The 17,177-nt window shown below is 35.3% G+C and overlaps 1 protein-coding gene across 2 annotated transcripts in view; it reads right to left on the minus strand.

The window, feature by feature from the left end:
* Window positions 1-17,177, minus strand: part of PRKACB (protein kinase cAMP-activated catalytic subunit beta) — a 124,090-nt gene that overhangs the window by 86,681 nt on the left and 20,232 nt on the right. The window contains exon 1 of one of the 2 annotated variants that reach the window (XM_087448380.1): window positions 14,823-14,841. The exons of the other annotated variant lie outside the window; for it this stretch is intronic. The gene's annotated coding sequence lies outside the window, so the exon portion shown is untranslated. Of the gene's footprint in view, window positions 1-14,822; window positions 14,842-17,177 lie in introns of those variants that run through there. 2 annotated transcript variants of the gene reach the window in all.

Raw genomic sequence — 17,177 nt, forward strand, 5'->3', positions numbered from 1 at the left:
GCCTTTTTTTTGCATAATGAAAAATTTTGCAAATCAGTTTTCTTTAAATAAAAAATTCCAATTTAATATATATTTGTCTTTAACATAATTTGATGATATAAGAATAGGAAATATTAAATTTTATTCAAAACATAAAATGTATTCACTGGAAGCACCTTTAACAAACTAGTAAATCTCCAGATAGGAAAATAGTCAATACAGACAATTCAATGTGTTATTAAAACAACTTTTCAAAAGTCAGACTCCAACAAGGAATAAGAACTAAATTTGCTGTCCATAGCTATCAAATATAAGAAAAACAAAATGAAAAAAACCACAAAATTATCATTTATATCATAGTCAGACACAGTAAACTAGTTTAGTAAGACATTAGAAATAATTAAACATTTATGGCAAATGAATAATTGTTCTGAACTCATGCTGTTTACCTAATTAAATGCAACTACTGGTAATACTAGTAGGTAAATTAATATCATTCTGGAAAGATAGATTTTTAAATACTTATACAGTTGAGCATACTTCCTCCAGAGTTTCATACAACAGCATTTTTGTGTTCAGTTTTTGTTCTTCCTTCCAACAAATAAAGGCTTTAGAATACCTAGCTCCATGTCTTACAGGTATTTTTAAGAGACAGGGGAAAATTAGCATGCTTACTAATGACATGTTTAAACCAACAATGCGCCTGGTTTCACATTTGTTTGATGGATCACTATTTTCTAATTGTTCAACTTAGCAGCTTAGTCTACTCTTTTGGTTTTCCTCCCTTACATGTCTTCATCTCATGTGTGAAAAGTACACATTCTATGATGGATCTGCGATAACATACACAGTGGAATTTATTCCACTTCTCCACATTCACTCAAATAGGACATATTGGTCATGTATTGAACAGCGAATATTTTATTCCTTAGAAGAATGGTAGATATTTCCAAAAATGAATTAGCTTTATTAACTTTCCAGAAAATGTTTTTGGTATTGGTGCAATACACTCATTTAGAGGCTTGACTTAAGCAAGTTACGTTCCAAAGAACTTAACATATTCCAACGGACCTGGATTTGTTTTTACCTAGTCAACAAAGAAATAGAGAATATACAACCACCTATAAATATGTACTGAGTATCTGTATGTCCAAGTATTGAATTATAGAGAATATAAAATAACTACGTAAAAGAAACTACCCGAGGAATTTAAAAGTCAAGAAAAATCTAGTAATATTTACTATCTGTAAAACTCAAGATTTATATGGCATATAATTATATACATAACTATAGAATAGAGGCAAAATTTTCCATATAGTTAACTTTTTACAGCTTAAGATAACAATTTTTTAACAAAATAACCCTTCTGATACATTAACCCAAACATGTTTGTGAAATACTTCTCACATACCAAGGAACTCCAGCCACCTGATCTATATGGAAGACACCACAGCAAATATAAAAATAAAGTTCGACCACTTTAGAACTCTAACATCCCTATTAGTATTTTCTGCTTAAGGGACTTTAAAGGGCTAAAGGGACTTTAAAGCACCAAAAGACCATAAAGAACAGAAAGGGGAGTTCAACGTATACTAGGTATTGAGGAAATGGAATGGAATATGTGAAAGTTGGGACGGGTCTTGGAGGACAGGTAGTATTTAGATAGACCAGAAAAAATAACATGGTAATTCAAGAAGATAAAACTAGATGAATGAAGATTTAGAGGTAAAGATAAATATGACATTTTCTATTCTCCCCATTCACTCTCCTTTTCAGATTAAGAAATGTAACAAAGGAAATAAGAGAAGATATGATAGCAAGTAACTTGCAGGGAGAGGGCTATTTTATATATAGGGTGGTCAAAAATGTCTGAGAAACATGTTTTTTTTTTTGAGTTGTCAAGACCTGAAGTATAAAGAAAAGGAGCAAGTTGAGGGATGATGGAAGAAGAGTATGCCAGGCAGAAGGAACAGTGAATTAAAGACCTTGAGAAAGGAATGAGGCAGAAACAATATGACAACTGGGCAGAAAATGGATTTGGAAATGGTCTGAGTAGGTTCAGGGTAAGAGTGGAAGAAGGGAAAACAGTTGAGACTACTGGAACAGTGCAGGCAAGAGACAGTTGCCACTTGAATTAGATGGTAGAGAGAGAGAGAAATCGACAAATTTCATATATATTTTGGAGATTTGCTGATAGATTGAACCTAGAGAATGAAGAAAAGAAAGTTATCAAAAATAATACCTATGTTTTTGGCTTGAGCATCTGGATAAACAGTGATGCCAATTACCAAATGGGAGAAGGGTAAAGAAGGAAGAGGTTGGAAGGATGTTGTAATAAAGAAAGATTTTGTTGGACATATTTATTAGACATCATATTGGAGATTTCAAAAAGAGAGGTGGATACGAATCGGGAACATATCATTGCATTCTAAATTTTATTTTAATCATACGCATATCTGTTATCAACTGTTTTATATTTCTGGTTGTCCAGGGGAAGAAAGAATGGCCTAAATTTATTTTAAATATTAAATAAATCCCCTCAGCAGTTACTGTGAGTCTGATATGCAAAACAAAGGTCATAGTCTCTCCGTACTTCCTCTTCTCTCCAAACTCCCAATGTCTTAGTTCCGACTCTCATCACATTTGTCATATTACTAAAACATAATATTTCTAAAACACAATCCTATGTAATTCTAAAGAAAAATTCAAGTGACTTCCCATGGCCTACAAAGTCCAAACCCTTAGCACAGTAATCAAGGACCTTTGCCAACCTTAAACAGGCCTCCATTTAGCTCCATTTCACTAATTTATATCAAAAACAGTAATAATACTAACTTAACTGCCACTTGTTGAGTACAACACGCCCTTTCTTCACTCTATGCCTTTGCACGTACAATCTCCCACTTTGGTTCAAAACCCTACTTGAAAGTTAAACAACGGATTTGTGATAGGCAGAATGCCCACTCCTTCAATTTGTTCTATCTATTCCCTGGAACCTGTATATATGTTACAATATATGGCTAACGGGATTCTGCAGATATAATTAAGGTTACTAATTAAAGACCTTAAGATAGATTCTTGTGGATTATCTAGGTGGACCCAATCTAATCACATTAGCTCTTAAAAGCAAAGAACTTTTTCCAGTTTGAAGCAGGAGAACCAGGGCAAGAGGTTGTCAGATTCCAAGCAGGAAAAGAAATCAACGCATGATTGCTGGCTCTGAGAATATAGAGTCCACTTGAAAGGACCAGAGAGACGCATCTAGGAGCTAAGGGCGGACCCCAGATGACAGCCAGCAAGAAAACAGAGACCTCAGTCCTATAACCACAAGGAACTGAATTCTGCCAAAAATATGAATGAGCTTGGAAATGGATTCTGCCCCAGAAACTCAAGGTAAGAGCCTGCAAGAATTCTGACCTATAAAATTGTGAGATAATAAATGAGTGTTGTTTTAAATTGCTTAATTTATGGTAATTTGTTATGGCAGCAATAGAAAATTAATACAAGACTTAAATGTAATAAGATGACAGGGGTGGCGAAAGTAGGATTCTATTTCCAGAGTACTAAAATATACGAAATATGAAAATATGAAACTTTTAATCATGGTTGATGCAGGCACTCTCTCCCTCTAGTCCTTTATGTTGATAAGAACCTTCCCATTGACTCACTAGCCAGGATGATAGCCAGGCAGCCCGATATCTAAATCTCCATGGAGGGACTTTCTAAAGACCTGAAACAGAAGTGAAGAAGATGAAACTTATCCCTCAACTCCCACTACCACTGCACTCACATGAGAGTCCTCATCAGTGTAGATAAGGACAAGCTCCAGGCCTCAGGTATCTGACTGCCAGTGTGGTAGGTCTGGCTCCACAGAATAGCGAGGTGAATGTAGGGGGCTATAGACTCAGATAGCAACATTGCAAATACCCACCCAGAAAAAGAGTTTACCTTCACCCAGAATTACCATGGTGGAAGCCTAGTCTTCCCCGCTAAAATACAAACACTTGAAAACCTCATTCTTCAGGCGATATGTGACAAAACATTCTGGTAATACAGTAATACAGTAGTACTAATACGAAATGTGAGAATAAAAGGTAATACAGTAGTACTAATACGAAATGTGAGAATGTATAGATAAACCAGTAGCCAAAAAGCAAGCATAAAAGTTCCATTTATGTAAGATGACTTTCTCCTGGTAAATTCCTACTTGTGACTCAAAGTCTTGCTCGATGTTATTCTCTGCTCTTGCTCCTAAAATATATTAACACCCATTTATTGTACTGACCACACTGTAAAATAATTACATGCTTATACTTCTAACTCTTCTTGTGAGCTTCTCCCATTATTTTCCACCTCTAAAATCTAACACAATGGAGATCATATAATAAGCACTCAATAAATGTTTTTGAATTAATTTTTCAGAGACATAGCTCTTTTATGAAATAATTTTAGGTTCCTCAAGTCAAAGATGAGTCACAGACAGAAACAGAGGGCCTTCAGTAGGCTCCAGGATATCACATATATTTCTACACTACTTTAGGAGGCTCTGCATTTCCACTATCTTCAATTTCTCTATTTTAATTTAATATTGGATATAAAACTGTAAGAAAAATATAAAACCTATGGTCTAGGATATTTTGGAATCTATTTACTTATAAAATATATAAAAACATGTAATATATTCTAAATGTTGTAAGATTGATGATAGTGCTAATTTATTATATGTCGGATATTATTCCAAGTGTTTTACATGAAGTAAATACATTTATTTCTCACAACAACCTACCTTTAAAATGAGTATTCTTATCTCATCTTCCAAAGGCACAGAGAGGTAAAGTATGTTGTAAAAGTTCACAAAATTTCAATATTCTATGTTCTATTTTAATTCCTTCTCCCTACCTCCCTGCAAGAAGTATATCACGCTTACTTTAAATGAATTACATTTTCAGAAGTTTTAAGCCTTTACCAAAATCTTTTTTGAATAAATAAAAATACACTGAAGAGTCACAAAACCAAGGATATAAAGTACTAAGATGTCATTAACATACATATGGTTTCTCCTTTTGTTTTAGAGCTCCAATTAGTGATTATTGAACCCAACATTAGTTTCTCTATAAGAACTTAGCAGTTATTGCAGAAACTTTCATTTCTGTATAACTCTCCAAATAATTTTCTTATTGTGACTGTGATAAATAGCTAACAAACTTGATATAGTTTTAATATCAAGTAATATCTGAAGAAACTTTAGTATCGTGGAAAAGCCAAAAGTAGTTATAACCACATACTGTTAGAGGAAACAATCCCACACATCATCATGTGGTATCCATTTCAACAAACTCTGACACATTCTAGAACCAAGAAATAAATGTGAGCCTAAGGCACTAGAATTACATTATAGCTTAAACTGACTCCATCTGAAATCTCCCAGGCCCCAAAATAAATGATCCGATGCGAACCACAGCAGGAAGTTAGATGACACTTAGTTCATAGCACTATAAGATATAGAGTCAGCCAGAAGGTGGCAGAATGGGGCTATTTAGGCTTCACATACAAATCCAGAAAAATCTTTTATTGTCATTACCTTAGATTTTAGCATTATACAAAAAACACAATTTTAGATCCTTATACAAATAATATTTTTATGTACTAGATATATGCAAGAGCATTATTTCATGTATACAAATCAAACTATAAAATTCCCACATAAACCACCACATTAGAAACTAATCCCCATTCTCCTTCTCTGATAAATCTTCCCTATTTACACAAACCTATGAAAAAAAATGAAGTCCTCCAAAGTCCCCCATCCTATTCCAATATTACATTTGAATTCACTAACAATTTAATGAAGAATTACTGTAAATGTCACATTATGTAATATATTTAATTTCCTAAGTTCAATCATAGTTACTATATACTAATGGCAAAGTAAAATCTTTCGTAAAATCTCATATAACTTTAAAGAAAACAGTTGTTTTTATATTGGGTTTTAAAATGGGGTTTAGACACTATGGTTTAATATATGGCAGAGTAACCATATTATTCTTCATATTACATTTGAATGTTTACAATGGATCTGTTTACTTTTGCACTCCTGGTACCTCTCATAGGACCTAAAACACATAAATCCTCAAAAACCATTTGCTCAACTGAGTAAAGGATTTCAAGGAGAAAACTGAGGGTTAAAAGCAATTAAGCAGATACCTAAGACACCATCTGTATTAAATGGTTCTCTTTATTTTTCCACCAGGTAAACAGCACCCTCAAACTGAACACAAAACATCAGGGGCTAATTCCCCGCAAGTAGGGACTAGGCCACCTACAGAGACAAACTAAGAGATCCAGATCATAATGCCAGATGTGCCAACATTAGCCAATTTACATCAGAGGCAGAGCTTGAAGAGTCCTGGAGAGAAATGCTGTGGAGCGAGCAGTGAGGTGGGCAACACCATTTAAGGGAGGAGATGCTTCACCCTCACTTCACATCAAATGAGGGGCTTCTAGGAAACCACTCAGAGATTTGACATGTATCCTACCCTCTAGAGTCCGCAGGAGTTAGAGGCTGTTTCAGGGGACTCACCAAATGTAGGTACTAAATAGTGCATGAAGCCACCTCGGCCCAGTGGCAGACTAGAGCTGTATGGAGAGGGAGCTCCACTTGCAGTGGCAGGGAAAATGCATCTATATCCTATGGACCCCAGGAAAAGGAGTGTGGACAAGGGAGTCATAAGTGGCCAGCCAGAGGAGAGGCATTCCCTCATAAGGAGAACTGAAATCCGAGGTCCACAGCAGATTTACCGTGAAGCTAAAGAGAAGCTTAAATTTCAGAAACCCTCAGGTACTGGGGAAAATTCTAACACCCTGGGAGAGACTCTAGAATTGTGTTCACAAGGATATATGCCTTTGTAAGATTTGCAAAAGTAAGATATTTTAACTACAATTGGTTAAAACTGCTGTCTCTTTCCATTCCAACTTCCCCTCCTTCACACTTCCCATTATGTCAGATGTTAAGGGAGTGGCTGCAGGCATTTTAGAGACTTTGCTAAGGGGAAATTGAGATAGGAATATGCCACTTTAGCTGCAATTGGGAGGAAGTTTTGAAATCTGTCAATAAAAAAGAAATTACAGACTCCTGATTTAAACCTATATGAAGAATACCTTTTTCATCTTTAAATTTATGTATTAAAAAACCATCATAAATTTAGATAAAAACATAATGGAATATGAATCAGAGATGAAAAAGAGCCATGAAATTAATAAAAATTTTTCTTATGTAGAAAAGTGAATCACAACAAAAAACTTTCCAGATCATACAAAAGCACTAAGTTATTAAAAAGAAAAAATTCTAAATAAAAAAATGAATAGGTGCTTTGTTTCATAATCATATTAATGAAGATAATATGAATATTACAAAAAGATTTTTAAATTTCTTACTGATCTGACAAAAAACACTAACATTGACAGAGATACATAAAACTCATAATAGCCAGTACAATGAGGACACTGAAGACAAAATGATTAATGAATACTGTTAATTCAAAAACTATTTAACATTAATTATTGCCAAGAAAACCTGAAATGTCCTGAAATCTTGTAGCTCATATATGAAAGAAATATGTCAGCCACTAGTACATAGTGGTGTTTCTTTAACCATAGAAAACAGACTTGGGAACCAGAGGAGAGAGGTGGGAGTGGTAGACCTCACTACTCTATTCCATTGAATCTAAGACTCGCAGCAGTAAGAATCATTATTTTATGTACCACTAAGAAAGAAAAAATGGGAAAAGTGCAGCAATTTAACTACGAGATAATACTTTATTGGTTACAATTTTTATTTTTCTTTAAGAGAACTATTTTAGACCTATCTAGTCATAGCTATCTTATATCACTTGTGCACGCATAAAATGAACACAAACAAAACAACTGGTTAAGGAATTCCTAAATCTCCTTCACATTCAGAGTCTGACTCTTCAGAATCATTTTTTGACTCATAGTCATTATTGTGTGTTTCTACATAATTATTGTCCTTTATGACATCAAGAATATTGTTGATGCAGTAGTTCTTGAAGTGCTCTACTACCACCTCCTAGATTTTCTTCCAAGCTGCTGATATCCATTTTGATGTCTGTGCATGCGTAGACAATAATAAGTATGTCATAAGTACTTCCTGACTGACAGTAACAACTAGATGCCACCAAGTTTAGGAAGCATTCTAATTTCAGTGACACTAAAATGTGAAAAAAGTATGTACAGCAGTCCCCTCTAATCCGAGGTTTCACTTTCTGCAGTTTCAGTTACCCAAGGTCAACCACGGTCCAAAAATATTAAATGGAAAATTCCAGAAATAAAGAATTCACAAGTTTTAAATTTCATACCGTTCTGAGCAGCATGATGAAATCTCCTGCTGCCTGGCTCTGTCCCACTCCATCCCGCCTGGGTGGTGAATCATCCTAGCGTATCCACGCTGTATACACTACCTGCCCATTAGTCACTTAGCAGCTGTCTAGGTTATCAGATCGACTGTCATGGTATCGCAGTGCTTGTGTCCAAGTAACCCTTATTTTACTCGATGATGGCCCCAAAGCACAAGAGCAGTGATGCTGGCAATTTGGATATGCCAGAGAGAAGCCATAAAGGGCTTCCTTTAAGCTGAAAGGTGCAAGTTCTCAACTTAATAAGGAAAGAAAAAAAAATTGTATACTGAGGTTGCTAAAATCTATGATAAGAGTGAATCTTCTTTCCACGAAATTGTGAAGAATGAAAAAGAAATTCGTGCTAGTTTTTGCTGTCGCATCTCAAACTGTAAAAGTTACGGCAACAGCGCATGACAAGTACTTACTTAAGATGGAAAAGGCATTAAATTTGTGGGTGGAAGACATGAACAGAAAATGTATTCTGACTGACGGCAGCGTGTCATGCCAGAAATCATTGGGCCTATACACAAAGACTTCAGCAAGGACCCCCTGAAACAAGTGACACCAAGCCATTTACTCCAAGTAAAGGATTGCTACACAGATTCAGCAATAGGTTTGGACTGAAAGAGACTGGGGCCACAATTCACAACTGTTCTATTTTATTATTAGTTATCGTTGTTAATCTCCTACTGTGCCTAATTTATAAATTAAACTTTATCATAGGTATGTATGTATTGGAAAAGACAATATATTCAGGGCTTGATACTATCCGTGGTTTCAGGCATCCACTGGGGGTCTTGGAACAATTCCCCGTGGATAACGCAGGACTACTGTATACTAGAATTAACGAAATATAGTATCTTACTTAATTATCCACTTGAAAAATGTTTGCTTCCTGTCCCTGTGATTTTGGACTCTGATGATTTAGAAATTCTAGTACCCATAGAAGGGATACTTCTACCATGGGGGCTAACTTTGAACTCCTTGAATTGGAAGCCAAGAGTGGCAGCTGGGTATTCTGGTCTTCTCATTGCACTGAAATAACAGGCAAAAAAGGGGAGTTATTATTTTTGTTTGGGTGATTAATCCTGGTTATCCGGGAGACATAGGTTCTTGCTATAAAATGAGGGCAGGGAAGAACAGGACTGGAAGCTAGGATATCTTGTGGGGTGCCTTCTGGTAATTTCCACATTGAGTGGGGCAAAACAGGTTACTTCAGCAATCCAATATAGGAAACACTACCAGGGTCTCAGCAACTCAAGAATGACAGTCTGAACTACTACCCTGAAATAGAACCTCTTCTAGCTTATATGCTGGCAGACGGAACATGGAATAAGCAATAGAGAGGTTATATATGTATAATACCAACTTCCAGACAGAACAAGGACCATAGCAACTACCCATTAAATACTACCTTTCTCTGCTATGTGTGTGCATATGTACATGTACGTATATATAAACACATTAGTTTCCCTCTTCCTTTCTCCAATAATCTTTTTTCTTTTTTTTTTTTCTGGTGAGGAAGGTTAGCCCTGAGCTAACATCTATTGCCAATCCTCCTCTTTTTGCTAAGGAGACTGGCCCTGGGCTAACATCCATGCCCATCTTCCTCTACTGTATATGTGGGACGCCTGCCACAGCATGGCTTGATAAGTGGTGTGTAGGTACACACCTGGGATCTGAGCCTGCAAACTCCAGGCTGCCGAAGCAGAGCGTTAACTTAACCACTACACCACCGGGCCAGCCCCTCCAATAATTTTATATAAGGTGTGATAGAGGTGGCTAACTATAATTTAGCACCAGGGCAACAGAAAATCACCATGATATTATGGCTAAATGAGTAACATCCAGAGACTGATACAGGAACTGACGGAATTTTGAGTCTCTGCCGTTGGGTGGAAGTTGAGTTTGTTTTCATTTATGTAAATGATAGTAGCATTAAATCAGATGTAGTATATTGTGATTGTCACTGTTGTTTGGACACGTTAGTAGAAGGGTATATGTAGGTGATGAGTAGCCAAAGGAGTGGATCATGTTGGATGTTGCAAATTGGTTCATTCAACGTTCTTTCCACTCTATAATAGTAGCAGAGGCTGGAAAGCTATAAAATATATTCCCTTTTTCGATCCTTTCCTTCTATAATAGCTGGAAAGCTGTAAAATATGTTTCCTAGACTCCCTATACCTAACGTATGGGATGCAAATAAAGTTCTCCCCGTTAGATGCACTTCTATGATATTTGGAAGGTAGAAGTGGGGTCCTTTTTTGTATATTTCTGATGGCGAGCATGGTCATGGAAAGAAGTGCTTTCCCAGAAGCACTACTTCAGTGACTTCCAGCTCCAGCTTCTGACCATGAAAAATATCACATCAACACTATAAGACATATAATACCATATCAATACCATAAAGACAGAGGTGGAGAGACAAAAAGAAAAACACAGAAGGAGAGAGAGAGAATGACAGATAAATTTAATGATATCATCTGAGGTCCTGGATATTGCTTACAGCCAGTTTCACCACTTGAATTTTCAAGTTACTTTAGAAAATTAATTTTCTTTATGTTTCAATCAGTTTGAATTAGGGTTCCGCCTCTTGCAACTGAAAGAAACTCATTTAACACATATTCCAAAAACCAGTATAATTTTTTAGATTATCTCACTTTTTACATAAATCAACTATTTTCTATACATAAACTATTTTAAGAGCTGCTATGTAATAAGAGAAATAAGCTCCCACTTTACTCAACTGAAGAAGTGAATATCATTATAAGTAGTTTGAAAAACAGTGTCAAATTTTATAAGCAAGATTACTGTTGAATAAGAAATAAAAGAGGATGGCAAGTGTGTCACAAGTGGGAATAAGATGTTCAAAGCATTATAATCTGGAAAGTTCATTAATAACATTATGGCCCCTGCCAATGAAATATCATGATCCATAAGTGCCCTGTGTTTCCAGGCAGAGTCCTAGGTTCTCCTGCTGTAGCCACTGACATTCTCTTCCAAAGGTCACTGACCTTGATGGTGAGCTGCTCCTACTGCTGTCCTCAGGTCTTCTTGGGGCTCAAAGGGTTATCACCGCCATTTTTCAGACTTTTTTTTCATTTTCACTTCCCCCCCCCAATTTTACATTAGGTAACCAAAGAAAAGGATGGCTCTTTGCTATTTGTTTCTTAGATTTTGGTTTCTTTTCATAGCCTTATTCTTGCTACCCAGAAATACCACTATTAATATTTTGGAATATTTGCTTCAAGTCATTTTTCTGATTATACTATTAAAAATTATATAATTTTGAATACAGCAATATTTAGAAATTAGAATGTTACGTACAATACTAACAACCCTCCTGATCTCTACCCTCATCCTGATTCTTCTGCTCTGCTCCCCAGAAGCAACTACTATTCTAAATTTGCTTGTAGCCTTCAAATCTCTTTTTTATATTTTTACATACACATATTTCCAAAGAAAACATATATACTAGTTTTTTTTTTAATATACCTGAATGGTATCATGCTCTATATATCCTTTTGCAAGTTACTTTTTTCAAAAGCACCTTATTTTCTTTTTTTTTTTTTTTTATTTTTTTTTTTTTAAAGATTTTATTTATTTAATTTTTCCCCCCAAAGCCCCAGTAGATAGTTGTATGTCATAGCTGCACATCCTTCTAGTTGCTGTATGTGGGACTCGGCCTCAGGATGGACGGAGAAGTGGTGCCTCGATGCGCACCCGGGATCCGAACCCGGGCCACCAGCATTGCAGCGCGCGCACTTAACCACCAAGCCACAGGGCCGGCCCTGCACCTTATTTTCTTTAGCTGTTTCTCTACTGATGGGCATTTACATTATTTCCAGTTTCCATTATTACAAAGAATGTGTTGATGAACATCTGTCTCCCTCTCTCTCTCTCTCTGTGCCCGTGTTTTTGTGTGTGTGTGTGTTTTCCATTTTCTTTATTTCTCCTAAAGTCATGATATGCCTCTAGTCATAATTTCTTACAGCTATCCTTCATACAAGTGTTGGCTTACCATCTCAGGCTACAATGTTTATAAAGTCCCTGCTATTAATCATTTTTAACAGTTTTACTAATATATAATTTACATATATAAAATTAACCAGTTTTAAATGTACAATTCAGTGAGGTTTTTAAAGTAAATTTATAGAGTTGTGCAATCATCACCACTACTTAATTTTAGAACACTTTCCATCACCCCAAAAGGAACCTCATGCCCATTTGCAGCTACTCTCCATTCCCACCACTAGCCCTGGACAACCACTAATCTACTTTCCATTTCTACAGATTTGTCTTTCTTTTTTATATAAATGAAATCACACAATATGCAGTCTTCTGTGTTTCACTTCTTCCATTTAGCATAACGTTGCTGAGGTTCATCCATGTTGTAGCGTACATTAATACTTCATTACTTTTTATTGCTGAACAGTATTCCATTGTATTGATATACCACATTCTGTTTTGCCAGTTGAATTTTTTCCACTTTATGGCTATTACGAATAATGCTGCTATGAACATTCATGTACAAGTTGTTGTGTGGACATAAGGTTTTATTTCTCTTGGATAAATCTCTAGAAGTAAAATTGCTGGCTATGGTAATTTGATGCTTAACATTCTGAGAAATGCCAAACTGTTTCCAAAGTGGCTGCACCATTTTACATTTCCACCAGCAATATATGAGGGTTCCAGTTTCTTCACATCCTTGCCAATACTTGTCTTTTCTTTCTTTTTTAAATACATACTTGGTTTTGCACACGTATAACTGCTTCTATTCAGAAGATACCTAACAGGCAAATGCCTGGGTCACAGTTTATACTCATTTTCAGTTTTAATATATACGACCAACTCATCTCAGGAGTGGCTATCCCAATTTACACTCAACCTGCTTGCCATACATGATACTGTGCGACTCATTCATCTTAGCTAATCTGGTGAATGAAAAGAGGCATCTCATTTTAAATCACATTGCACTGATTACTAGTGAAGTAAAATATCTTTTCCTATGTCAATTGATCATCTGAATCTCACCTTCAGTAATTTACCTATTCATATTCTTTACTATATTTTTCTTCCTTTCTCATTTTTTATCCTTTTGTTGACTTATAAAATGTTTTTTATTCTGGACATTAATCCAGTCAGTTTTATGCACCAAAAATATTTCCTGTCAATCTCTTAATGAATTTTGAGCACTATCTTTCAGTCAGAGTTTTTCTATGCAAAAACATTTCTCTGAACTATCAATTAGAGTCTCATGCTCCTTGATTCCTGTGCCTAAGAGCTTAATTATCCATCCTAAGAGTACTTTTCCTTGGTTTCTTGGGAGCTCTATGAAATACATATACAAATAAGACCTCTAGCTGCCGTTTCTGGGAGGATATATGAATCAGGATCCCGCCTTAGGACATGTACTAGTCAGGTTGTTAGTTATTTAAAAAAAAAAACTGATGTTAGTTAATTTAAGCAGAAAGTGAATTTATTAGATGAGTACATTACAGAATTGTTAGGAAGACTGGAAAACCAGGTTAAGGCAGAAATCAAAGGAGGCAAGCCACAGTTGAGAAGAAATCCACTTAGGACACTGTCTTCTCTGAAATGGATACTTACCTCCAATTCTGATGGCAATGCCACCAATGGATATTCATTGCTGCACCACTATATTCTCAATTCTGCAAAATAATCTTCATGTGATCTTGTGTCTTGAGTCAAGTTCACAAGATTCACTTGCAATATTAGTTTCTTATTAAGACATTGCTTCTAATATAACAAGTAAACCCTGGCCTAAAGTTGAAGTACATAGTTGTAATTATCTCCAGGGACATAATTAGTCTTCTTTACTACCAAGCAGAAGTATTTTAATGGCTATCTTCCCAATCTTATATTAGAAATAAATACAAAACAGAAACTGTAAGCAGCAGTTGGCACATCATTGTAATAGGGTCAGTAGAGAATTTTTACAATAATTTTTAGATATATCTAAGTTGTTATAGCTAGATTTAAAATAAGCATCTCTAACAAAACTATTTCAGATCTATCCTCTTTTGCCTATCCAGAAACTGTATTCATTTACTCATCAAATATTTCCTGAGTGCCTAAATGTGACAAGCACAGTACTATATGCTATATTTCAATGATGAGCAAAAACAGACATTATAATTCAGTGGGAAAGACTGTACCATAAAAAAAAGTGGCATGACTGTATGAAAACATATAACAGGAGATCTTAATCTAGTGTGGGAAGATCAGAGAACACCTTCCTGAAACACGATTGAAATGAAATGTTAGGCTGTGACCAAGGGTTAATTAGGCAAAGGGAGAAGAGATAAAGAGATTTCCAGACCGGGAACAGTATGCCTAAAGGCCTTATGAAAAAAAAGCATGGGAGTGAATTTCAAAAATTACAGCTTAAAAAAAAGGCATACTTACCAAGTAAAATATGATCAAGAAATTCGTAATTATGTATGGGCACTATTTATACCCTTGGTTAATTCCTTTGAGATGTTTCTATAAAATCAAATAATGGAAGAAGAGATCAGGCACAGTAAATCTTCAATAATCCATACTAATGGAAGATATTAATACAGATAATCCCAAGCAGGAAACAGCAGATGAAATAATTTTGATTTAGTTTTTAATTAACCCAATACATTTTTCCCACAGTAGTTTGATTTGTTTTGCTCAAACTAATAAAAAATTGATTTGTAATATCTTAATAAACATTAGCTGGCAGTACAGAAAGAATTATTTCCTGTTGGGGCAGACTTCTGAACACTACAACTTTGGGTGTTAAAGTCAGTAACAATGCCAATGCAATCATAGGAATAACAATGTCTTATTGTGTCTTAAAAAGCACTGTACCGAGTGATAGGAAGGAAACCAAACAAGACAAAGGGGCCAAATCATGAGGACTTATATGCCATGCTAAGAATAGATTCTATCCTATACACAATAGAGCCCAACAAAAATAATTTTAAGCAGGGAGTAACCAGATCAGATTTGGGAGATGGCTAAGAAAATTTAAGGTAGGGAGACTGGTTAAACAACTATTTTAGATATCCTTGAAAGGGAAGATAAAGATCTGAACTAAGCTAGAAGCAGTGAAATTGGAAATGAAGGGGCAAATCATTGATAAGACCCAGTCGCCAATGAGTGGTAGGGGATAAGGAAAATGAAAGAATCTAGAATGACTCCCAGACTTCTGGCTTACATGACTAGGGAAGAATAGCCTCTATTTTTACCAAATAGAGGATACAGATTTAGGAAAAAGATAATTTCCTCAATTTGACTTTCCAGGGAACGTAATAATCCAGTAAAAATTAGATATGCCTGGAGAACAGAAGAGAGATATGTGTTGGTCACAAAGATAAGAAGTAATAGGAAGTGGCGGTACTTGAAGTAATTGAGTGGATGGATGATGCACTTGGGGAAACACTACAGAGCAGGGAAACCGTATTACAGAGTAAAGAAGAAAGCTCACAAATAGAAACAGGTCTACGATTACTGATGATGCTTGCCAGAGCAGGTAGGAATAAGAATCAAGCTAAGAGGACTGGAAGTGTAAACAGAAAAAAAGAAAGTGGAAGCTATGAAATTAGCCTATTAGCTAAGAAGTTTGGTTTTGAAGGGAATTTGAGAAAAAGAAGACAATATAGCATAGACAGAGTAAGTTTACATTTTCATATTATTTTTGTAATGGGAAAAACTTGAAAATACATATACATATATTTATATATACATACACACACACACATATATACACAAGGGAAAGAAGAGAGCAGAATGGAAGAGTTGAAAATATCAGTAGGCTTTTTAAATCATGACACCAAAGACAAAAACCATTAAATATCAATTTGATTACAAAAAAACTTAAATTTTTATAAAATTGAAAGATAAATAGGAAAAGTTTGTAACATAGATAGCCAGAAAAAGGTTAATAATGGTAATAAATAAAGACATTCACAAATATTTCAACAGAAATATGAGCACAGGATGAGAACAAGTTATTTATTAAAAATATAAAAATTACCAGTGAACATAATGTTCAATATTTGTTGGAAATAAATAAGTTTAAATTAAAAATATAAGATGCTGGGGCCAGCCTGGTGGCGTAGCAGTTAAGTTCGCAAGCTCTGCTTCCGCTGCCCATGGTTCAAGGGTTTAGATCCCAGGCGTGGACCTACACATCGCTCATCAAGCCATGCTGTGGCGGCATCCCACATACAAAATAGAGGAAGATTGGCACAGATGTTAGCTCAGCGACAATCTTCCTCATGCAAAAAGAGGAAGATTGGTAATGGATGTTAGCTCAGGGCCAATCGTCCTCACTAAAAATAAATAAATAAATAAATAAGATGCTATCTTTTGCGGAGTAACTAAAGTTGTAAAAGCTATAATAATTCATTCTTGTAATGTTTCAGTGAAACAAACACTAATGTTATTTGTACAATTATGTGCAGGGGAAACATGTATCAGAAGTTGTAAAAAATAAATCTACAAGAATATTAGTCTCAGCACTGTTTATATTTTTTCACAAAAAGAATGGAAACAACTTAACTGCCCAACAACAGGAGCTTCCTTTTAAAAAAGATAGTACATATCCATACAATGGAACACAATGTAGTCATAAAAATGTTTAGTCCAGAATGGCTAAAGCAAAAAAGAAAGGAAAAACCAAAAGTTGCTGACAACGTGGAACAATGAGAACTCATACAATGTTGGTAGTAGTGCAAATTGGTATAACCACTTTAGAAAACTATTTGACTTATCTATTAAAGCTGAATG

This window comes from Ceratotherium simum, chromosome 2 (assembly GCF_057802395.1).
Source record: "Ceratotherium simum simum isolate JZ-2026a chromosome 2, ASM5780239v1, whole genome shotgun sequence".
Taxonomy (NCBI): Eukaryota; Metazoa; Chordata; class Mammalia; order Perissodactyla; family Rhinocerotidae; genus Ceratotherium; species Ceratotherium simum.